General features: G+C 49.2%; 1 protein-coding gene and 1 long non-coding RNA gene across 2 annotated transcripts in view; both read left to right on the top strand.

Annotated features, from left to right (window-relative positions):
• The window catches only part of LOC149358532 (uncharacterized), a 125,513-nt gene that overhangs the window by 25,285 nt on the left and 76,350 nt on the right, over window positions 1-23,878 (top strand). The gene's annotated exons all lie outside the window — the stretch shown is intronic.
• Window positions 12,329-23,878, top strand: part of LOC149358533 (uncharacterized) — a 61,520-nt gene continuing 49,970 nt past the window's right edge. The window contains exons 1-2 of the long non-coding RNA XR_016288695.1: window positions 12,329-12,374; window positions 13,180-13,292. This is a non-coding gene — a long non-coding RNA (uncharacterized LOC149358533). The remainder of the gene's footprint in view (window positions 12,375-13,179; window positions 13,293-23,878) is intronic.

Here is a 23,878-nt window from a genome sequence, read left to right as displayed (position 1 = left end):
TGGTCTCTGCGAGCACCACAGCAGTATAGGAAATCTATGATTTCGAGAGGCTCTTCGGGATCCATCCAGGTTTCAGCAAAGCAAACTACAGAGGAATGGCGCAGAATGTGATCGTGGTGTACGTCCTTGGCATGTGCGGCAAGGGAGCGTACGTTAAGAATGTGGTGGTGAATGATGAATCAAGTGCTGCCAGCGAATGACGCGTCCATTGGCTGTCTGCGTGTGTTACTGATGTGTGGTTAACATGTTAAGCTTCGCCTGTAAGAGTGGAACGCGACAGCGTCTTGCAACGCTGCCAGGGAGTCCACAGAACGCCATCGCCAATTCGGCTGTACGCCTTGCTGGACGGTAAATTTATTTTTTGAGGAAAGGAAATGTATCTCTCTCGCATATCTGGGTGGACACCTGCACCTCGCCGTAAGGGAAAGGGGGAAGATGGGAGTGAACGAAGACACCGTATGAGCTAGACGCGCCTTTGTTCATTCCAAACCATTCAGCTGGCATTACGGAGTGCTGCAATACATCCCAAAAATAAACCCCTTCCCAACAGTGTAAAAATACATGGTCTATTGTTTCCGGCTTTCTGCAAATTAAACAGTGAGATCCCCAGGGTAAAAACAATTCCTTTCCCTCTAAAAATTTTTTAACCGGTAAGGTCCCGGTGTGCAATTTAAAAAAGAAGGTTTTTGTTCCAGGCGGCACCTGCATTTTTTTAACTCTCTTTAAAACATCTTTGCCTGGGCCTCCACTGTACAAGGCCCTGTACAAGGGCTCGGGGAAAACTACATCGCACAAGGCACGGTACAGTTTCTTTCGTTTCACACTGGACAGAAAGTCATTGGAAAATCGCGCGGAAAGAAACCTTACACTGGCTACGACTTCCCGGTAAAAACCGGTGACCCTACTATACACCTCAGCAGTTCCGACTATGTACTCTGGAAGTAGATGCCGCAGCCTAACTTGGCAAACGGTACGCAAAAAAGGGTCTCTTGTGTCCCTAAAAAACAAAAAACGATTGACCAGCTGTCGCAAAAACAAATGGCCCAATCCCAACCCCCCGTCTGGTACTCGTCGGAACAGGTTGGTTCGGCTGCAGCGCTCCCATTCAGACGACCAGATAAAGACGGCGAAAATTCGGTGTAGCTTTTGAATACTTAACCGTGAACAGTGCAACACCTGCATTACGTACCAGAGCCTGCTGATAAAGAACAGGTTGCAAACAGTGGCTCTGGCGAAAATCGACAAGGTCGTTCCTTTCCACTTATCAGCTCTCTCCCGTGTCTCTTTGACCTGTCCTGTCCAATAATGTTCACTGTCACGGTAAGCATCGAGCGGAACGCCCAAGTACTTGATGTATTGCAGCGAACATTAAAGAAAGAATTTCCACTAGACCCGTATGGCATCCGGTTCTTATGTGTTGAAAATGAGGATGGGGTGCCTTTCGATTTAATAATGCTGACAGGCCTCCACTGTATATGGCGCTCCAGAATGGCAGGCTGGCATTGTGACAGTGACGCAAGACCTGCCAGAATTTACTTTCGCGAAAGTATGGAGATGTTTCTGGCCATTCAGAAAGCCGCTGCGGAGTCTCCGGAGTGGCTCTCAAGACTAGAGCCGCTCTGTACGTTGCGTGAATTTTAATTGGACGAAGCCAGATTTATGCTGGCTGACCACAAGTCGTGTGTACATAGTTATTGTCTTTTGTTGATTGTTTGTGTTGTCCAGTGTTTTGTGTCAAAGCCAGGCAATAAAGAAAAAAAAAAAGCTGGCATTACGGAGTGGCTAGCGTGCTCGTATCGCACTCCGGAGACCCTGGTTCGATTCCCCAACTCGACCAATTTCGTTCTCGGTTTTTTTAATTTATGCGGTCTAACTAGAAAGGTTAATTTGGCTATTTCATATTTATATTATTGTATTTCTATCCATCGTGTTCTGTCATTAACCTGTCAATTGTTGGAACTGTCTAGGATGTTCGACACAACGTATAAGAAACAAGCAACGTCTTACTGAGCGGGGAAGTGCGTGGTGGTGGAGGAAACGCGGCTTCGTACTTATCTGTTTTTTTTTTTTCAGCACCGTCTCCTTCCGCGGACGCTGTTGTCGCTGCGGCGCGCGTCTTTCTTTTCTTTTCTTCCGACCTCTTCATTCTCCTCTATATTAATTACGCTAATTGATGAATTAAGCAATTAACTAAACTCAGTCCAACTTAGTTGCAGTATCAATATACGATCCCTTTGATTGGTTGCATGGTTACTAGATTGTAAAACATTTTATTCGCCGGGAAGAGCTTGGCAAGAGGTCGCGTTAAGTGGTCGAGAGTACACAGCCCTCGACGACTTTGTCAGCCCACTCCAAAGTACAATTGGCCCCATTTGAAATTCGCGCACTGTGACGTCACGAGCATTTCAACCAATTGAGAGAGAGAGCGAAAACTTTATTTACAAAGGAATTCGGGGCACGCCCCAGGGTCCCCGCACGACCCCACTGCACTCAAGTGTTTATGTTCCTGAGGTCCATAACACTGGCAGCACGGCCGGTGGCGATGGTCTGCACGGCCGGGTCCTCCGAATGCAGCAGGGTCTCCCAGTCCTCCCAGGTCTTGAGGTTCTCTAGGTCCCGCGGGGGAGGGTCCGCCGGGCAGAGGGAAAGGATGTGGAGGGAAGAAGCGAAGGGTTCTGGGCATAGGGCGCAAGCAGGAGTGGGGAAGGAGGGATGATAGCGGGTTAGGGTAAGGGGCGAGGGGAGAGTATGTGTTTGTAATCTGCGCCAGAGTGTTGCGTGTCTGTTATCTAGGGAGGGGTGGGGCGGGGGGTAGAGCTGCCGAGAGGCTCTGTATGCCTGGGTCAGCTCACTGAATGAGTGCATGCGATCCTTCGTGAATCCCCGATCCGAGGCCACCTGAGCCCGGTTTAAAGAACCTCGGGCTAAAAGGTTGGCGGCCTCGTTTCCGGGATTCCCGGAGTGCGCAGGCACCCATATCAGCTCCACTTGGCGGGGCGGGGGTGCATCGGGCGAGTCCAGTATGCCAAAAGCAGGGACATGAACTCGGCCTCGAGCAAAATTTAGAATCGCAGTTTTAGAGTCAGTTAAAATATACCGGGCTTCCGTGCGGGTTATAGCAAGTGCAATGGCGGCTTCCTCTGCAGCCTCTGGGGACATATCTGGAGGGAGAGGTAGTGTGAGGAGGGTGGATGAAGAGGAGTCCACCGCAGCTGCTGTCGCTTCATCACCCGTGCAGGCAGCGTCCACCCGTACGGCGTCCGGCTGGGGGCCGTACGCTCGATGGAGTGCCTTCGCACGGGCTCTGCGGCGCTGCTCATGGTGGGACGGGTGCATATTCCTCGGGAGCGGCCTGATGAGAAGCTCTCGTTGAAGGAATCGTGGGATGGCGAGAAGGGTTGGGTCGTTGGCCGGTATTTTGATTCCCAGGGAGTCCAGGATATACCGACCTGTGGAAGTTTTTGTGAGCCTGATGTATTGGGCCTGTCGGTGGGCCTCCACCAGTTCCCCGATCGTGTTGTGGAGGCCCAGGCCTAGTAATCTGTCTGTGGGTGTGTTGAGGGGAAGATGAAGTGCTTGCTACCTTGAATGCCTTGCGAATCAAAGCATCCAAAGCGTTTATGTCATGTTTGGATAGTTGTAAGTATGGGGTAGTGTACAGTACACGGCTGAGGACAAAGGCATGAATGAGGCGACATAGGTCGCGCTCCTTCATGCCTCTATGATGTCCCGAAACCCTGCGGATGAGGTGCGATATCGCGCCTGCAACCTGCTTGAGTTTCTTGAGGGTAGTGGTGTTTTTGCCATCGTTCTGGATGTGCAAGCCCAATACACGGAGGGTGCCAACCTCAGGTACCGGGTAACCATTCAATTCAATGGCAATTGGGGAGCGGGGACAGCGGTGGTTCTTAGGCCGGATGAGGAGCAGTTCGGACTTCTCTGGGGAGCAAGACAGTCCGATGGTCCGTGCGTAATTTTGGGTGAGGGTGGCTGCTTCCTGTAAGGTGTTCTCTATGTCGCCGTCACTGCCGTGGGTGGTCCACAGGGTGATATCGTCGGCATAAAGAGTGTGCTTGAGTTGGGGAATAGTTGCCAATTTCCGGGTGAGGGGTATGAGGGTTATGTTAAAGAGAAAGGGGGAAAGGACGGACCCTTGAGGGGTGCCGATACTCTGAAGTGTGTAGGAGGTGGAAGACAGAGGCCCGAAGTGTGTCTCAGCCGTGCGGTCAGTCAGGAATGCTTGAATGTAGGCATACGTGCGCACACCCACATTCAATGGGGATAGAGCAGTCATGATCGCCTGATGTTCAATGCGATCAAAAGCTTTGGAGAGATCCAAAGCTAAGACTGCCTTGGTGTGACCTGGAAGAAGCGGGTCAAAAAGGTCGTGTGTGAGTTGCAGCATGGCATCCTGTGCGGATAGATGAGGGCGGAATCCCACCATGCTATGCGGGTAGAGATTGGTGTCCGCCATGTGACCTGTGAGTCTCGCTAACACAACATGCTCGAGGAGCTTCCCGAGGCATGAGGTTAGCGAAATCGGGCGAAGGTTTTGAATGGTGAGTGGTTTGTTGGGTTTTGGTATAAATATTACCTTCGCGTGGCGCCAGGACTGCGGGAGGTTACCCTCCCTCCAGCACTGGTTGAAGTATTTCGTAATGTGGGTGATCGATTGGTCATCCAGATTACGGAGCATGGAGTTTGTGATTTGGTCTGCACCAGGTGCGGAGTTGGCGCGGAAAGTCAGGAGGGCCGCTCTGACTTCCGTCTCCGTGATGTCGGTGTCGAGTGTTGGATTTGCTTGTCCTGTGTAGTGCGGTAGAGGTATGGGGCCGCCTGGAGATGTGTACATGGTTTGAAGTGTGTCTAGAAGGGTGTCGGGATCGTCAATGTGTTCATGTGTGAGGCGTGTCACGTGGTGCTGTGCTGCTGATTTGGTGCGTATGGGGTCAATGAGGTGTCGGAGGAGTTGCCATGCACGTTTGCTGGACAGGTTTCCGGCGATGCCGTCACATATCTGTCCCCAGTTGGATGGACAGAGCTCCTCAGAGTGCTGTTGGATTTGTGTCTGCAGCGCGGCCAGCCGCTTTTTAAGCGTTCTGTTGTGTTTGTTGCCTTTCCAGCGTTCCAGGATGCTGTGATAAGCCTCCCAGAGGTGGGCTAGGCGTGTGTCAAGGGTCGGTGTTTCGGTTGTAGTTTCAATGTGTCGTGTGTTGTGGTGAACGTCATGCTTGAGTGATTGCACCCATGCATCGATGTCTGCGATGGGAGTGTCTGGGAGGGCGGTGCGTGCAGCGCGAAAGGCATCCCAGTTAATGAGTTCGTGTGTCATATTTGCGTGACGGGGTGGTTTGTATGGGACAGTGATTTGTATAATGTAATGATCACTGCCCTGTGTATGCTGTGTTCTGTTCCAGGTAACGCCGCGGATACAGCGGCTCAGCGTCAGGTCCGGACTGGTGTCCATGCTGACACTGTTGCCGATCCGCGTAGGCGGATCGGCAACAATAGCGTGACATTGGGGGCGGAGCTGGTTACGAGGCCGACGACGACGCGAAACCCAGGAACGGACGCCAAAGAGCTGCGCTCTAAAACAAGCCAATTTATTACGAAAAGAAGTTGGTGACGAGAGTTTGCCTCTGTGCATACCGAGGAGAGCATTATTATTCAATGCAGACAAAGCTGAGCTACGTGAAGGGCGTTCTCTCGGTCACCATTGTCCCAAAGATACTGAAGCGTTTTCTGTGGAGACCCAAGCCATGGCAGCACTCTTCGATGGCTAGATTTAATCCAAGTGTTTTTTGTTTTCTTCATAAGCGCACTAAATTCGCACGTGTACTCGCCACTCTTGCTCTTCATAGAAGCATTCAGTTCCATTCTTGATGATGACGATGAATTCTTATGGCGCAAGGCCATAAGAGGTCAAAGAGCGACACGGCACAAGGTTTTTTCGTTGCACAAGGTGGGGTCAAAGACCCATTTCCCAAGTATTTCACCCTAAAGAAGCCGAGCACCAGGCCAGCCGGTGGGCATCCGGCGGCACTGGGGACATTCAGTTCCATTCTTCCGAACTTCATGCTGGCCATTGTAAGGCTTTCGACTGGCTTCGCATCGCCTTCACTAGACAGCTTCCAAAGACTTTTCTACATATTCATGAACAGCTTGCTTGGTTGAGATGTAGGATGTTCTGGCTGTTCAGAAAGAGTGGTAGCTAGTGTACTGACACCGTCGATGTGCATCAGTGGGTCGAAGTGCAACATCGCAAGATAAGCTTACAATATTGTAAATAAACAAAAAAAAAACGAAGTTGTGCAGCTTGGTCTAGGCGAGTGGTTGCGTTTCTTTTTCCTCCGAGGAATGCCGCAGGTTGTTTTTAGCGTTGGTGGCGTCAGAGTTCACATCCCTGGACGAGTGTTCGCGCCCTGCTCGTTTCCGGTATCCCCGTATACCTCCCTATACTAGATGTGACCGTGGCCGGGGCACAAACAGGTGCTGAGTTTACGTAGCCACGAGCTCAGTGCCACGAGATCATCGCCGCGCGCATTCGTACCGCCTTGTTGACTTCAAAAGTGTGCCATCGGCATTCTCAGTTGACCCAAGTAACGAGCCCATCAGCCTGTATTCTGAGGTTTGTTCACCATTGCTGTAAATTTTCTGCGTGGACACGTCGACCTACGGAATGCGCTGTACGCCGCTTTAGCAGGCCACGAGTCGACGTAACAGCTTGCTGCCTTTGAATACCCGCGCCTTGTGCATTCTTGCCTGCCCTCCGCTTGTTAGGGCGGTGACTGGAGAACAGAACAGTAGAGGGGCAACCCACAAGTAGGCGCTGAAGTTATCAGCAGATCAGCTCAGGTCTCCTTGACGAGCCGTTAAAGGTTTCAGAGCCGCGGCCGGGCTGCAGCGGGGTGCTTTGAGGGCTCCGGATCCGCGGACCGTGCGAGTAACCCGAGAGACGCTTAGACAGCCATGCTGCTCTGTTGATACTTATGATTTGGAGGCAAGTGCTGTCTCGCTTTTCGAAGAAATTACTGAACGCTTCTCCCGAGTTCTGCATGTAGTAGAGGGCAAAGGCACGGTCGTAGTTTACTGCCTAGCCGAAGGCAAGGAAGCTGTAGGCGTTCATTCTCTCCCTTTTGCTTTTGGAAGAACCGCCGCACGGGAGACAGCAGCGAACGGATCGCTCATTTGGTCCAACCACGTTACAGCTATTGTTTTTTTTTTCGAAAATTTTATATTGGTTGTACGCAAACCTAAGTTCTTGGTCTCCAATACCGTTCTGCCTCTATCTAGCAAGCTCCCTCCCTGGTGAAGAAATTCATCGGCCACAAATCACGTCAGCCTCCGGAAAATTAAGAGTAGGGGATCGAGAGAAAAAAAAATTTACTCGTGCGCTGCGACAAAGACTAGGTTACTGCTTTGCATTGGTCGAAATGCTTACTGAAACGCAGGAGATAGAGAGAGAGAGAAACAACTTTATTGCCATAGCTTGAGTGGATGCTTGTAGCCCGACAAAAACAGACAAGGGACAGAAGACGAACGGGACAAGCGCTCCCGTTCTTGTCCCGTTAGCGCTTGTCCCGTTCGTCTTCTGTCCCTTGTCTGTTTTTGTCGCGCTACAAGCATCCACTCAAGCAAAATGAACCAACTCGCCCAGCAAAAAGTGTTATTGAACTTTATTGCCATAGAGTGGCGGGATTTAGGGCAGGTGGGCTTGGTGTGGCTCCCAGGTGGGGGCGACTTCCTGGGCCCACGAAATGAGTGCCAGTTGGATGCTCTTGTCTGGCCTTCTGAGGAGTTGGTTCCATCCTTCCTCGGAGGGAGCTGGCAGTAATGTTCTAGGGGGCGGATTTCGAGCGCAACCCCAGAGGATGTGCGCCTGGGTGGCGATTTATCCCTGGTAGCAATTTTGGCAGACGGAGTCGTATTCCCCGTCTGTGATGAGTGAAAGCCTAGAATGGCTAAGGATGGAGTGTGTCTGCAACCTGCGAAGCAAGGTGGCTTGCGCTCGATTCAAGTCGGGGTGTGGAGGCGGGAACTGGCGTCTCATCTCTCTGTGGAGGTTGGTAATTTCGGAAAAGGTCTGGGGAGCCTCGGCAAGAGCGTCTGGGTCCGTGGGGCCGGCCGCCCGGTTGGTTAGTCCTCGGGCTAGTCGGTCGACCCCTTCGTTTCCAGAGTTTCCCGCATGGGCGGGTGCCCAGACCAGGTTGGTCTTATGGTCGGGAGTGCAGCCGCGAAGGATGCGCGCAGCGGGGTGGCAGATAACACCTGCCGAGTAATTTTGTATTGCTCTTTTGGAGTCGCTGAGGACTGTGCGAGTACGTGGGTCAGCGATGGCCAGCGCGATGGCGGTTTCTTCTGCCGCTGTCGGAGAGTGAGCTACTACTGTGGCGGCGGTGACGAGAGAAGACTGTGGCGTGGTTGCACAAGCCACGTATGTGTTTGCACTTTGCCGTGCAGCATCTACGTATATTGCGTGTTCGTCGGCAAGGTATGTGGCATCTAGTGCTTGGGCTTTCAGCTGACGGCGCGTATCATGGCGGCCAGGTAGCATGTTTTTGGGGATTGGTTTTATAACTAGGCGGCTATAGACCCCTATCGGAATGGGCGTCGTGGGGTGGACGTCGCCTATGGGGTTGATGTTGAGACGGTCAAGTATGAGCCGCCCGTGTTTAGCGCGGGAGAGGCGGTGGATTTGGGCGGTCTTGTGTGCCTCTATGAGTTCTGTGAGCGTGTTGTAGATGCCGAGTTGGAGGAGGTGCTGTGTGCTGGCGTACTGAGGTAGCCCCAGTGCCGCTTTGTACGCTGAACGTATAATGCTGTTCACAGCTTCCTCGTCCTTCCGGCGGAGGTGATAGTAGGGGTAGGAGTAGACTATCCTGCTAATGAGGAAAGCTTGTGTGAGCCGACAGAGGTCATCCTCCTTCATACCTCTGCGGCGGGTGCTGATGCGGCGGATAAGTACAGCGTTATGAACGCCGCTGTGAGGTTCTTAGCTTTGTTATTCCATTGCCCAAAGTTTGTTTTCATGCAAAGAAGACGTAAACACACTGAGAAAGTTAGGTCCTTGCGAAAATTCTCCACGTATACATAACGAAGTCCGTATTAACGAGGTACGACTATATATAATTCCGAACCACGATGAGGGTGAAACGCCGTGCCATGTTTGATGAATACATAGTACAGCGTTGTGCTAAAATAGGCTAGTGGGAAAACAACTCAAATGAATAAAGAAGGAATGAAGGGACGGTCTAGCCAATACCATGCGACTGACATACACGTCGAATGCATAAGTTTTGACTGATTCGGTTGCTTCGTAAGCAGCGTCACTTTTTCCAGGACCATTTGCGTTGGGAACTATTATTTAGACGCTGAACAAATATATTCCAGATGCTACATTGCGAATAGTTCACCTACCACGTGTTTTTTTCGCCACATTTTGCATTGGGCTGATCATGGTGAAAAATTCGTGGCCGGTGTCGCACAAATCTATTCCCTCAATTTATTCTTTTCATTCACAGTTAGTGAATCGAATCGATTACAAAGAGGCGTTATGGAGTGCATAGGCGCACAGTTGTCCTCTCCTTTTTAATTTCTCCGGCACCAGTTGGCGAGCTGTTTTCGTAAGGATCGGCCGCACACTACACTTTTCTTCAGGCGTTTTGCAGGGGCTTCAGATGCCTTGCAGAGAAGCGAGAGGTTTCGCTCAGGTGGACTTTGACGGGCGAGCCGATGTAAAAAACGCGCATTTCAACCTATGCGCCGTTGTGGCCTACCTGTTTTCACGAGTGTAATTTAAAGAAAGTGGACATTTGTGATAAATAATAAAAAATAACAGCCAAATATACAACGAAGCCGCTTACAAATACATATAAATGAATACAACTTGGTTCTGTCGTGCCTTAATGAGCGTTATTCCTGTCGCGTGTGTCCTGCAAAATTTGTATGTTTGCTCATGATTGTGTTTTTTATCAAACCGGTAATATAACACGTATCATCAAATATCCCTCAAAAGCGACCTTAAAAAGCGGTATTAGTTGCTGTCGACATAGAAGCCATACATAAACGCTCCGAGCTCTCATGCCAGAATACCGGCTTTTCTTCTTGCGTATACTTTGGATAGTGTATGCAATGTCGGGTGCAAAAAGTGGTACGCAACATTAGAGGTTGTATGGCTTGCTGCTTTTGCGGCCATTTTCGGCATTTAGGCCAAGCTGGAGCGCCACTCATCGAAACGAGCAAAATGACTTGCCTCTGGATCAAAACAGTCTCCTTCGATCACAGTACACCACATATCTAAGGTGCCGTAACTAGTTGTTACCAAGCTTCTCACATGATTCTCGGTCGATAGATTTTTATTTGCCTACTCAAATTTGTTCTATTTATTTTTGATTTTTTTGAAGCCGGTATCCGACCTTGAGGTCGCTAATGGAAACCTCAACCTCAGATGCTTAGAAACACTTCTAGAAAAGCTACCAGAGCCATATCTGTTAGTCGGAGAACTCCTCTTTCTGGGGAAGTGGAGAAACTAATCCCAGAGGTCGCATTTTAGAAGATTTTATTCTGTGCAGTAATGTGTGCCTACTGAATTCAGGAAAGCCCATGTACTGCTCCCTAAAAACTGCAAAAATTAGCAGTTTAGATTTATCGTTTAATTCACCATCACCTTTTAATGATGTTAAATGAGATCTTCTGGACAACCCACGCGGAATGGATCATTTTCCACCCATTATTATACCTGAAGAGATAACTGTACAGCAGCTGTATCCCACCAGTAGTCACATACGAGGCAGAAACGAGGAGGCTAACGAAAAGGGTTCTGCTTATATTAAGGACGACACAGCGAGCACTCAGGACCAATGCCACTCCGCTAGCCCCGATTACACTGTGGAGGTCGACAGGACCAACACACCGAGGTATAGCCCGCAGGCAAATCGTTTATTTGGGGTGATTCCAAAATACAATAACCGCCCTCAGTAGCACAGGCAGCAGGAAACGGGCACGGGGAAAGCTCGATGTCACCTGGAAAAGCCGCGTTTGTCTCATGGCTCCGTCCATCCCGTCACGCGTTGTCTCATGGCTCCTTCAACTCTCTCCCCGTGGTGGGCTGCCCGTGCGGCCACCGAATACACGAGGGGGAAAGGAGGGTCGCCCACGTGACGATGTGGATGCTGCTTCCCAGCTTTCTTCTCTGCCAACCCCGAGAGAGCCGGGAGGGTAAGGGTCGCTGTAGGCCACTTGAGAGAGTTCGGCAGGATATGCGCCGCCTAGGACGGTCGAAGGGTAGACTGGATGCTCGCAACTGTTATCCCCAACCGTTCCCAATCTAGGTCTCCAAATACCTCCAGCAACTAGGCGGTGAATAGCATTGGAAATATAGTGCCTCCCTGTCTGACATCCTTCCGTACTGCAATTGTATTGCGGTGGTTATGGAGGACACCTGCGATCCTCTAGTCAAGTGCACCCTCGGAGGGGCGAAGCCCTCCTCTAAAATAAGCAAATCACGGAACATGTGCTACTCTCGCTTGCACACACTTCCTTCTCTCGACCTCATCCCCTCCGATACTCGCATCCCCATCCCCCGAAAAATTAATTTGGGCCCACTGCTCTCTGGAGTCCCGTTGTAGTTTTTTCGGGCGCGTTCCGACTCGTCCTATAGAAACTGCCCCCTTCCATACACCGACCTAGGACAATGCCACTTCCATTGTCTTATCGCCCTCCCAATACCTATACTTCTCTCAAAATCCAACTAGCGTGCCTGGCTGGGATCGGCACAGCTGGCCGACTAAGTAGCCCTGGGCGCTCTCCCAAGGTCGTGCTGCTCTACCCTCCACCATGCTTTTCCATCCGCCACCATGATTTTCATTACAATAATTCAGCAATATGATGGCTTCCAATATTCCCTTCATAAGCTGTTCTAGTGTGAAGACAGTGGCATTCTTCGGCATTGAACCCCAGTCATCCGGCTCAGTAGCCGAACACCCTTACCACAGGGCTAAGGCAAAATGCAACAGCAGCCATGGGCTGTGCACTGTCCGGGCGCGTTAAAACGTCGGGTGGTCCAGATTATTGTGAAGATCTTCACTGCGGTGTCTTTCATAGCTCATGAGCAGTTTGGGGACGTTAAACTGAACACAGCATGTAGCACTGTCACCTTATAAAAGCTGAAGCTGATCCAGGGGTTGCCTGGATCTTTTCTTATCTTGCCCTTAATTCCCTTACTCCCCCCCCCCCCCCCTGGTAACAAATTTGTGCAGGTCCGTGCTGTACCCGAGCGCGTGGCTGGATGACCGGAGGAACAGGAGAAGTTGTCCGCGCCGCTGCGCCTGAAGCCTTGGGCGGCAGAGCTCCCCGTCTCCGAGAACCTGCACACGGTGAGCACATCGCGCAATTCATCCAAAGCTAAAATGCTGCGGAACCACCTAAATGCATAGTCCGCAGGAGCAGGACTAAGGAAAGCGAACTTTTTTTGGATGTCTAGAGTATATGAACTCCCCTTACTGTCACAGTTGTATTGTGGCCATGATGTTCATGAATTATAAAAGATCAGTTGCGTTTGGTATATTTGAAGGATCGGTCATGCTTGCAGTCTTGCTTTACATGTTGTTTGGCACCTGTGCACTGCTGCAAGCGCGCTATAGTAGAAGATATACGCGCAGTGCAAAAGCAAGGAGGTGACACATCAGGGAAAAAAAAAGGCGAGGATCCGTGTGCGAAACTACATATACATGAACTACGCGGACGACTGGGTGCTGTGTGAGTATTTGGAACCCCGGGGCCTGCTGAACTAGTTGCAAGTGAAATTAGTGTTGACACATTGGAATGATGCGTGAGTCACGGATACGCTGCGAAAATGCGGAGAATGATTGAGTAATTGGGTGCGATGTCAGGCGTCACTGCAATTCAGCAGTGACGCCTTATGGCTGCTATTTAGTAATTACTTCCTTATTATAAATCTACTTCACCGTGGGGGATTTCCCTAAACATCGCACTACTCCTGTCTTCTAAGGTCCCTGTAGTGGCATGCTAATTGATCGCATGTATAAAAAGAGAAAAAAATTCCAGAAACAGAAAAGAACAAAGAAAATACCTGAAGAGAACCGTAGCAGGCGCCGGGCTAACCGTGACGAAAGTTGACAATGGGCTACAGTTTCAAACCCCCATAACGAATTTGCGCAGGTCACGACTGTAGGCAGACACGTGGTTGGATGACTGGAGGTGCAGGACACGTTTTCTACGTACACGAGAATCTTTGGACGGCAGAGCTCACCGTCTCCGAGGACCGGCACACGGTGAGCACGTCACTTATTGCATTCCGTGCGACAATGTCGCAGCGTCAACGAGATGGTCTGTAGAAGCAGCAGGATTGTGGAAATTGCAAACTTGACTTGGCTGCACAAAGTACCTGCGCTCCCCACACTCCCACAGTTGTGTTGTAGCCAGGGTGTTTATAATATATCTCAAGGCAATGATGTTCGGTATATGAACGGACCAATCATGCTCGTCAGTGGGAATTTCGAACTACATTTTCTATGACTGCTCAACTGTGAGCATTATGGAGTAGTAGTATAAACTTCATTCCGCAAAATGGGACGGGGTTTAGGGGTTGGGGTCTTGAGCAGCAGGTGGTGTTCCTAGGTACAGGGTCCCATTGGTTCTTGCTGCCTCCTCGGCCCGCTCAACCAGCGCAAGCTGATCTTGCGGGTCGGAGCTGGACAGAAGCTCCTCCCGCTGCTCGACTGACGGGTTTGTAATTTTGGGCTCTATCGGACTCACCCGACAGCCCCATGTGGAGTGGTAGAGGGTGGCTATCTCTCCGCACCACACGCATTCTGGAGTGTATTGCGAAACACAAGGCGCCATGATGTGAGGAGAAAGAGGCCTAGCTTCTCTTTCGAGGGTGACAGCGCCCGAGCAGTTACTTTTGTGAGACAGGATGAACATCATAATCAGAGAGGGGGGGGGGGGGGGTGGAAAGGAACGCGGATTTCGCGCTGACTGTTGACGACGCGCAGAGACATTGCAGAATCGTTTGGAGATAGCGACGGCCCCACGGAAACGTTTTCCCTTACAATCAGGCTCATCCTTGCATTGATTCCGCGGAACAAGAATTCCTTGCTGCTGGAGGCTAAAAAAAAATAATGTGGCTTGTAACCGCTTATGAAGTGAATGAACGTAATGGCCTCATTATACGCGGAAAGCTTACAAGAAGGTTAGGCCCTAACGTCCAATGGTGGCCATCAGGGTGGTTCATGGTATCGTGTTCTCCCCGCCTTTTCGGTCGGGTTTTGCACGTTGTTCGGCGGCTGCCGGCATGGTTCACTGGAACAAATTATTCGCTTTGTCGCTTTGGGGACCGTAGACGAAGACACGTACAAACTGCGAAAACGAAGTGCCCACAGTAATGGTTAACTGGCTAGCGAAGCAGCACTTACCACCAATTCGTTCTGCACTGTTTAGTTCACACGCTTCTACTGCAAAATTACAAGACATCAACATGACGAAAGCCGGCGCTGTGGCCGCTGGGCCCAAAAGACGCTGGTTCGATCCCGCGGCGATGACGTTTCCACGGAGGCGACATGCTAGAGGCCCATGTGCTGTGCGATGTCAGTGCACGTTAAAGAACCTCAGGCGATTAAAACCTTCGGAGACATTAACTAAGGCATAGCCCATATCGTGAACATGAAGACAGGAGGGACTCCGACTTATAACTTTGTTTAATGAAGGTACAGTCGGGGACAAAAGTCTCCGGACCACGTGTTCCTCTAACGAAGCCGATAGCTTTGCTAATAGGCGGCGGCTGGGGACCACCCTTGTGGAGGCAAAAGTTAAATTTTTGTTCTTTCATCTCCACAAGTGCGGTCTCCAGCTGCTGTCTGATAGTAGAGCTATAAGCTTTGTTTGAGGAACACGTGGTCCGTAGACTTTTGTCCCCGACTGTACCTTTATATTTCTATATCGATCGGCACACTGCTGTAGGTACCGAGGAAGGCCACAGCAAGGACTCGTGGACAAGACATCCGAAAGATACCACGCACGCTTTTTTTTTTACTGGACGTTTTGTTTCATAAACGTTCATGAAACAAAACGTCCAGTATAAAAAAAAAAGTCTGTGTGGTTGCTGCGGGCTTCTGCGGTACCTGCAGCAGCGTGCACCCTCCTCTTGCGCTTCGCTTTTTTTTTACCCAAACAACTTATATGGTTCCAAAATTTCCTTGGCCCACCTTTAGCTGCGCGATCAGGGGATTACTTTATTTTACTCTGGACGAGGACCTATACAAGCAGTTTCTATCATCGATAAGATTCCCATTTTCGGTCTATTCCTTCCTCTCTGTTTCCCTGAAGCCACCCGTAGTTGTTCAATGACCTCCTTAAATTCCTTATTGCGTCAGCCTCGTGGTTTCCTTTTCCTTCCCAGCGGTTTGTAACTTTGCTTGTTCCATTTCCATACTGCTGAGTAGTTCTTATTACAATCCCACTTTTCCATGGGGCGTTAATCTTATGCTTTCTCAACGCCTGCTGCTATTAGCGCTATTTGTTGGACGTCGAATTTTGCTTTCGTTTTTTTGTGTTTTATACATTTCTCTTTTGATCAGGGCACGCATATGCAGAATAATACATCTATGATCACATCCTAGGCTATACTCTCCCTCCTCGTCTATTTACATTTGGGTAAGCTTGCTGTACAGGGTGTTTCACGTAACTTGAACCAGTGATTAAAAAAAGTGGTGAATCGAATCTGGGTGCAACCAAAGACATATTGTTTCCCGTCGTGTGGCGCTCCTCAGTGTATCTTTAAAATTCTGTTTAATTAGTTAAGCATCAAATTAAGCAAGTTTCCTAATACTCACTTTAGAGGCACGTGCGTTCTGTTAAGTGTGTAGAGGGGGTTTAGAACGAATCGATTCAGTTTTTTGTAGCAACGTACTTCCTCCTGATCATCATCAGCCTGACTACGCCAACTGCTGGGCAAAGACCTCTCCCGTGTCTCTCTATCTAATAACCCTTTCTATTTGCCAGCTGCGGCACCCGTATCCCAGCAATCTTCTTAATCTCATCCTCTCACCCAACTTTATGTCCCCCCCCCCCCCCCTCCCCCCCTGCTGTGTTTGGTTTCCTTTGGAATCCGCTCCGTTACCCTGAAAGATCAGTGGTTATCTTGCCTTCGCATTACATTCCCTGAAAATGAAAATTGGCTTTGAGGAAAGAAAATGACGCAGTAATTGTCGCACATATCTCGGTCGACACCCTAACCGCGCCGTAGGGAAAGGGATAAAGGAGGGAGTGAAAAAAGAAAGGGGGTGGTGGTGGTGAAAAGCATTTATTCGGCTATATTGTAAGCAATTTATTCGCCTTCGTCGTCGTCGCCTCTCTGGCTGCGACTTCATTCTCTTTCACCTGAAGATTCCCATAGTCATCGCTTGAGGCTGTTCGCTTGGAAGACGTCTCTGGCGAAAGGGCTAGAATAAACGTCTTACGTGAAGTCTTCCCTTACAATATTTACAGAGAGGTGCTTGCCCCTGAGAGGCCCCCAGTGGGTCTCGCCCCTTGCAATACTTGGCGGACTCCCTCATTCCGGGATCTCGTTGGTCATGACCACTGCGCACGTCCTCCGAACCAGGCCCTGTTGGGCGGATAGTTCCTGGCAGCCGGGCAGGGCCGCCCCCCAGTTCTCGCGGGTAGGGGAAGGGGTGATGGGAGGGAGAGAAGGATTTTTCATGCATGCCCAAACCATGTGGAAGGTGTCGGCCACCTCCTCACAAAATGAGCAGCGGCCTTCCAAAAAGGATTAAAGTGCTTGAGAACCGCCGGACACAGCAGGGTGTTTTTAATGTTTGTAAAGAGCCTGAGGAGAGTTCGTTCGCCAGCTTTACCCAGTCCCTTCATAGGAACCGGGTAGCGCCGGCGTGCGGCACGTTAGTGCTCAGCAAAGTCTTGAGAAGAAATAAGAGGGCTGTGATCTGGGTTAAGGTCCTCCCAAGGAATGCCTGGTGCCCGGTGAGTGAGTGCGCGGGCTACCTCATGGGCGGCTTCGTTACATGGCATGCCTTGGTGGCCGGGGACCCATATGATTGAGCGATGAGTTGGATCGCCGTCGCGAGTACTATGGTGAATAATTTGGTAGAAGAAAGGAAGAGGGGCCGTCGTGGCGGTGGCGAAAAACATTTATCAACAATTAAACAATTACAGAGATGTGATTGGGGTAGGGCCCTATTGGCACCTTCCCCTCACAATACTAGGTGAAGCCCCTATTCCGTAATCGCATTGGCAAGCAACGCCATCCTCGTCCGTTGAACCGAGGCCTTTTTTGGGTCTTGAGGTCTTGACAGCCGAACAGGACCGCCTCCCAGTCCTCTCTGGTGGGGTTGAGGCGGGGGGGGGGGGGGGGGGAATAGATGGGCACTCCCAAACCATGCGGGAGGTGTCAACCACCTCCCCACAGAGCTGGCACGCGCCGTCAAAGGATGTGTTGAAATACTTAAGCCCCGCCGGGCACAGTACAGTGTTAGAGGTTTGATGAGGAGGCGCTCGTCAGCGCGTCCAGTCTCTTATAAGGGGTCGGGTAGTGCCGGTGCTCCTCCTTGTAGTAATCGGTGATTTGTTTGAATGTAAGGGCCAGATTGTCTGATTTGGAGTAGGCTTCCAAGGACAGGGAGATAGCCCGGGGAGAGAGTGCGCGAGCGGCCTGATCGGCCTGTTCGTTTCCCTGGAGTCCCTGGTGACCGTATGCCCAAATCAGGTTGCGTGAAGCTGGATCTTCGCATCGGCAGCTAAATTGCAGTACGCGCCAGGCAAGGGAGGGCCACTGAGCCACCGCGGCTCCGCTTAGGCCACATTTATTCCTCTTGATTTCATCTACGATGTCCTTTGCCAGTTGCGGCCACCGTATCCCCGCAAGCTTCTTAATCTCATCCGCCCACCTAACTTTCTGCCGCCCCCTGCTACGTTTGCCTTCTCTTGGAATCCACTCCGTTACCCTTAAAGGGCAGCCCGCAAGGGCACCTTGTGTAACGAGGTGTTGGTGCTTGGCGCCACCACGGACCCTTAGTCCCCATACCGAAGCTGTCATCCGTACCGTGGCGATAGGTTGAAAGGTGGAGGGAAGAAACCTTGAACGGTGGCGGTCGAGGAAGTGGTCAATCCTCGGCCGATGGGCTCCTCGTCTGTCTACCAGGCGGGGAGTCCCGGGACCTTCCTCTGTGTATAAGGGTGAATCAGAGGCGACAAAGTATCAGGAACTCTTAGTTTATACATGCCGTAAGGAAAAATCTGTAAAAAAATCTGATCGACCCCCGAAAAGGGGTCGCACCGATGTGAAGAAACTGAGTCCACAGAAGCCAGAAACGTTTGCGAAGTTTTTTATGCTTCACTCAAACACTAATGTACCGGTAGCCAACCTATCTGCATTTGTCATCGCCAACACCCTAAAAAGTTGTGTAGGCAAAGACTACAAAGCAAGAAAGCAATGAACCGGAGACCTCCTTGTAGAAATAAACACAAAAGAACAGAGCACCAAACTGATGTCATTACAGAATCTTGGAGAAATGAGCATACAGGTAACCCCGCACCGCACCCTGAACCACTCAAAGGGCGTCATATCTGAATATGAACTCCTACAGAGTACCGATGCGGAAATGGAACAAGAACTAGCCGAACAGGGAGTAATAGCAGCCCGACGAATAACCACCCGGAGAAACAATGCTGAAATCAAGACCAAACATATTGTACTAACTTTCAATAGCACAACTCTGCCTGACTCCATCCATGCCGCATACCTCCATTGTAAAGTCCGCCCATACATACCGAATCCGAGACGATGTTTCAAGTGCCAGCGCTTTGGACACAGCATGTTGGCCTGCCGAGGCAAACCCACTTGTGTCACGTGCGCAGAAGACGCACATACAGAAGAAAGATGCGAACGCACACCAAAGTGCATCAACTGCAATGGCGCACATGGCGCGTACTCCAGGTCGTGCCCAGTCGGGAAAACAGAAAAACAAATCATAACTTTGAAGACCACAGAAAACCTGTCCTACCTTGAAGCAAAAAAACGCGTCTCTTTCCAACAGAAAGGGACATACTCTGAAGCTGTGACGCGGGGACCGCCGCTGCCTTCAGTTTCTCTCGGCACACAGGTCGATCCGAAGGACCTGGGGTCGACAGCCAAGTCCCCACCACAGAAGTCGGTGACACAGTCCACAGGGCTGAAAATTTCGCGGGAAGACCACGCGATCCTCGCCGGAGGCCCTCAGGCCCCACTTTCAGCAGCGGCATCCTCGGCGACAGACACCCAGAACAGCTCTGCTGAACTGGACCTGTTGCCCCACCCCTCTAACAAGGCAACTGCTGACCCAAGAGACTCTGCCCCTGGAGCAGAGCATGGTTCACTGGTGCCAACAAAAAAGATGAATGCGAAGGCCACGGGCCATCGCAAACAAGAAACATCCTCCACGTCCACCGTGGAGGAGATGGATGTCAGCGAAAGTCCGCTGACATCTAAAACACACGTATCCGCGGATTCTCCGCGGAAATCCGGCGCCACGAAAGTGGCGATGGATACAACTCCTGGTTCGCCACCGCTGCACCGGCGGCGAGACTCCCTAGAGAAAAAAGGGAAACCACGAATCACTGCCCCTGAGAATAAGTAACTTTCCCCAATCCCCAACTTATCACAATGGCGTATCTAATACAATGGAACTGTAGAGGTCTACACAGAAACTACACAGACATAACCGATATGCTCAAGACAATGGCACCTACAGCTGTGTGCCTGCAAGAAACGAACCTTGGGCCACAGCACACAAACATCTTAAAAAAATATAATATTTTCCGGAAAGACCGAGTACAAGCTAGCCGACTCTCAGGAGGCGTCGCTATCATAACGCAAAGCGATGTCCCTGCAAGAGAGGTATCATTAAAGACGAACTTAGAAGCGGTCGCAGTAAACATCATTAGCCATAAAACAATAACAATATGCTCTGTGTACATACCACCACACAACACAATAGCCATGCATGACCTAGAAGAACTTCTGGAACAGTTGCCAGAGCCATATGTAATAATAGGGAATTTTAACGCACACTCCTCATTCTGGGGAAGTGAGTAAAATGATTCCAGGGGTCAGCTCATCGAGGATATAATTCTTTCGAATAACATATGTTTAATGAATACGGGAAAAGCCACGTACTGCTGCCCCAGCTCTGGAAAAATGAGCTGCCTCGATTTAGCATTTGCATCACCATCTGTTTTTAATGATTTTATTTGGGATGTTTTAGATGACCCCCGGGGAAGTGATCACTTACCTACGGTTTTAAAACTAACATCAGCTACATTCATCCTCCCTACGAAGCCACGGCGATGGAAAATTCACCCCGCCGATTGGGCACTTTTCAGAACGAAGGCCACACTAGAAAAAGAATATGCCGAAACCCTTACTATAGAAGAACTAAATGAAAAATTTGTCACATGCTTAATATCTGCAGCAATAGAAGCCATCCCACAAACGTCTGAAATTTCACGAAAAACACATAAAGTTTGGTGGTCAAATGAATGCTCAATGGCTAAAAAGCAGCAAAACAAGGCTTGGGGCAACCTTCGCAGATATCCCACTGCAGGAAACTTGCTCATCTTCAAAAGGGCTAGAGCCAAAGCACGATACATTAGACGCAGCGCAGAAAGGGCATCATGGCAAGAGTACATATCCTCCATAAACAGCTCAATATCATCAAATAAAATGTGGGAGCAGGTGCGAAAATTCACAGGAAATTTTACTCCATTCACATTTCCAATGCTAACAACACCCGGTACTCAAAAAACATTACAAGAGCAGGCCAACATATTGGGTGAGCATTTTTCCACAGTTTCAAGCGCATCCAACTACACACACACATTTCAAAAGCAGAAAACAATAGTAGAAAAACAAAGCCTGCCCTTTGGAACATGCATACATGAAAACTACAATCAGCTTATTACCATGCAGGAACTAAACACAGTACTAACATCCGGTAAAATGACAGCACCAGGCCCAGACAATATACATTATGCCATGCTTGCTCACCTCTCTGAGGCTGCCATAGAGGCTCTCCTAAAATTTTTCAATAAAATATGGATGACTGGAGAAATCCCCCAAGCATGGAAATAAGCAATCATAGTACCCTTTCTAAAACCTGGCAAACCACAAACTAGTCCCACCAGTTACAGGCCAATAGCACTAACTAGCTGTATAGCAAAATCATTCGAAAGCATTCTAAACATCAAACTAACCTTCATACTTCAGTCCCAGCAACTTTTAGATATACACCAGTGCGGTTTTAAAAAGACATGTTCCACAACCGATCACCTTGTACGCTTTGAGAACACAGTCCGGGAAGCGTTCATCCACAGCCAACACTGTATCGGAGTCTTCTTTGATCTGGAGAAGGCTTACGATACCACGTGGAGGTTAGGTATCCTCCGTGACCTAGCGGACCTAGGTATCCGCGGCAGGATGCTGAGCTGTTTGAGCGACTTCCTGACCAATCGAACGTTCAGAGTCCGCCTAGGCGCAACCTTCTCCAAGACTTTTATCCAAGAAACTGGAGTGCCCCAAGGGTGCATCTTCAGCACGACCTTATTTGTCATCAAAATGAACTCCATAGGAAAAGTAATCCCAAAATCGATAACGTACTCAGTTTACGTAGACGACCTCCAAATAGCATGCACGTCTTCCAGCATACCTGTGAGCGGCAAATACAAATAACAATAAATAAACTGGCTACCTGGGCAGATAGAAACGGATTTAGATTTTCCCCTCAGAAAACAGTAGTGGTTCTGTTCTCTTTGAGACGAGGCCTACAGGCCGACCCCACACTATATTTAAACCAAACCCCACTACCTGTCAAACAAGAGCATAAATTCCTAGGGATAACTTTCGATAAAAAACTCACTTTCTTGCCACATATAAACAGCTTAAAGAAAAAAGCTTCCCTGGCCCTCAATGTGCTGAAAATACTATCAAGAAAACGCTGGGGGTCTGATAGAGCTTCCCTGTTACATATATATCGTTCTCTGGTTCGCTCTAAGTTAGACTATGGGTCCATAGTATATGGCTCAGCAAGACCGTCCTACATAAAACGACTGGATCCTGTCCTGTCCACAATCTTGGTTTAAGGTTGTCTTCCGGTGCTTACAGAACTTCGCCAATAGCAAGTCTGTATGTGGAAACTAATGAACCTTCCTTAGAAGATCGAAGAACAGCACTAACTTGTACATACATCCTCAAAATCCTTTCTCAGCCCAAACATCTCTGTTACCCAATTGTCACGAAATGCCCATCCCGAATACTGTTCAACAACAAGCCCCATGCGATTAAGCCGTTGCTCTTGCGCTTCGAAGAAAAATGTCAAACTCTGAACATACTAAACGAAATCAAAAATATTGCCCCAAGACACGAAGCGCTACCACCGTGGTACACTCTCCCCATAGTGTGTGACGTCACACTAACACGCCTCAGGAAAACCTGTACACCACACGACCATATAATACAAGAATATCTAGCACTACAAGAAAAATACAGAAATTACACGTCATTTTATACTGACGGGTCAAAAACTCATGCTCATGTAGGAAGCGCAGTAATACAAGGAGAAAATAAAAATGCAGTACGACTGCCGTCTTGTGCTACAGTTTTCACCGCTGAGTGTTATGCCATTTGTGTTGCGGTACAGAAAATAACAAATGAAAACATCAAAAACAGCATCATTTATACAGATTCACTGAGCGTTCTTACAGCATTAAAATCCAAAAATGCCACGGAGCCACTGATAGGAAGCATCATACACAACATAGTAAAGATCACAACACAAAAACATGTTATAAAATTCTGCTGGGTTTCCAGTCACGTTGGCATTAGGAATAATGAGAGAGCCGACATGTGTGCTGCACAAGCTGGAACCATGGAAATAAAACATGTGAATTTGCCTCCTAGGGATTACATGAAGTTAGTACGTAGCAAACTAAGAGCCAAATGGCAAGCCTCTTGGGAAAATGAAGGAAACAACAAGCTGCATACTGTAAAGCCCATTTTAAAAGAATGGAAATCATGCCGCCATAAAGAGCGTTTTATCGAAGTAATTTTATGTCGTTTACGCATAGGTCACACACACATCACCCATAACTTCTTATTAACAAAAAAAGACAGACCTCTGTGTGAAATGTGTGGTGAGGAGCTCACAGTAAATCACATTTTAATTTCTTGTTCGCATCTCGAAGTACTTAGAAAAAAGTTTTTTACGGCATTTTACAATGAACACATTCCATTTCACATTTCATCCCGCATTGCTTTTAGGCGAGCAAACACTTGTCGAGTTTTCACTTGTTTGTAAGTTTCTAAAGAAAGCCAATGTTTTAAATCTATTATAATGTAACCTCTGTACACTTGACATAACATCATCTAACCTTGTGTTTGGCGCATGATAGCCATAGTTGCTTATGCGCCATAAAACCCTATATAACGTAACGTAAACGTAAAGGGCAGCTGCACCACTTTTTGAGAATTTCGCGATGTTCAAGGATTCAAATCTATATAGGCTGTAGGTAAAGCATGCCAAGTTTTTTTGCACTAGAATTTAAAATGGTCACGTAATCGACGATTGAATTTTGCGCTTCTTCTCAAAGCACCAAAGGAGTGCGGGGAAGTTTAGCGTGACGTCACAGAAGGTATGATTTCAAGTTACCGCTGCCGTCAGCCACACACTAGCGTTCCTTGTTGAATGCTGCCTAACAATGTTCGGAGGGCATTGCCTTTGGCGACGTTGGTTTTTTCCTTCAAATTGGGCGTGTATGCATTGAAAATGTACCGATACCTTCGATGACGTCATCATGCCCCCCCCCCCCCCCC

The sequence above is a fragment of the Amblyomma mixtum genome, chromosome 2 (genome assembly GCF_055824585.1).
Source record: "Amblyomma mixtum isolate Tamu chromosome 2, ASM5582458v1, whole genome shotgun sequence".
Taxonomy (NCBI): domain Eukaryota; kingdom Metazoa; phylum Arthropoda; class Arachnida; order Ixodida; family Ixodidae; genus Amblyomma; species Amblyomma mixtum.
The sequence above is the reverse complement of the archived record's forward strand: the minus strand, read 5'-3'. Positions and strand labels throughout refer to the sequence as shown.